Source organism: Acanthopagrus latus, chromosome 7, assembly GCF_904848185.1.
Source record: "Acanthopagrus latus isolate v.2019 chromosome 7, fAcaLat1.1, whole genome shotgun sequence".
Classification (NCBI taxonomy): domain Eukaryota; kingdom Metazoa; phylum Chordata; class Actinopteri; order Spariformes; family Sparidae; genus Acanthopagrus; species Acanthopagrus latus.
The window spans coordinates 10,374,282-10,375,844 of NC_051045.1; positions in this window are offsets into that span (position 1 = coordinate 10,374,282).

Sequence of the window (1,563 nt, forward strand, 5' to 3'; positions counted from 1 at the left end):
TATTTGGAACCAATGTTCATTTGCAGTAAACCCGAAAATCTGTGTCAAAACTTCAACAACCCTAATACTATGGGTAATGGCTGATTGTTAGAATCAGTTATTTATTTATTTATTTTTTTATTTGTTGTTGCTGTATTATCCGAATGCCAATCAATCAAAAAATGCACTTCAGTAACAGTGTATATTTTCATTTGTAAAGTAGGCAGTAGTTGTAGTTAAATATAGTACTTTAGGAAAGTAACCAGTAGTTGTAGTTAAATATAGTACTTTATTTAATGCATTTACTTACATGCAACCACTGCAATTACCAAAGCCAGACTTACATCAACTCCTTGTTGGATGCTGTGATGCCTGAATCAGGACTAAAGATCCAACTGAATGCTGTCGCCCCCCTTTGGTAGGACATGAGCTCTGCAGGTGACTTTACAGAAGGGCTTTGCTCATTCTTAGTTTATGTCTATCCACAACTGATTGTCACCCCAAGAACCCTTAAGACACCTTAAATAAAAAACAGATCTTGTGCCAAACAGACAATATTATTGTGAGAACATGACTCACTCCAAGACCAGCCATGCTGCTCTTTCATGATTCAAGATTTCATTGCCCAATAATTTGCATTATGAGGATTATGCCACAATGCGTGTCAAAACCATAAGATATTTTTGCTCTGCCTTGTGTTTTAACCCAGGCAAATAAAACCCAAAAGATGTGTTGTTGTTTATACTAACTATTCAAACAAATATATTCAGTGAAGAATTGTAATAATGTTACCTAGGAACAATTTTAAAATGTTTGTACAAGAGTATTTATATTTCACACTTCTAAAAAAATCTGAGTATTTTCCACCAATGGATATATTAATCATACATTTATCACACAAAGAACTCTTGAGTGGATATGAAACTGACTCAATGTAATGCTCATGACTATACCTGGCCTCTATCGGCTATTTCTGTAATGTTGTTGTAGTTATTCTTAATGCACGTAACCAGGTTGAGTTTTGATTTGGCTGTGTAAATCATAAAATTTAATCCACACTTTCTGGCATGAAGCATGCTGAGGATAAATTTAGGGGTCTTGCACTTTAAGGAAAGAAGCTGAGTTTGTATACTTTGTTTCACCAGTCATATTTTAGCAATAAATCTTACACGGCCAAAAACACACTACCTCATTGCCATGCAATTAACACCCCACAAAAAGAAAACATTTATTCAAAATAAAATAAAAATACATTTTCGGCATTAATGCTCATGCCGAAAGGGGGCCACCAGAGTTCCATGTAGCAACTTTGAAAACTTATTTCCAGTGGGGATTCTTGTTTTACGATAATCCATGAAACAATCAATTGGTGCTGTCCAAGCATTGTGTCTGAAGAGATGCCAGTCTCTCTTGAAAAAACAAAACTACTACAGTGCATCATTAACCACTTCAATTTAAACTGTACCTCTAAACCTTACTTGACTATGAATTTTCTCTTTTCTCCTAAAGTTACAGATTTCAGTACTTGTCACATCGCAATCAATCACTGAATCCAAATATTAATGACAAAATCAGACTAAATAC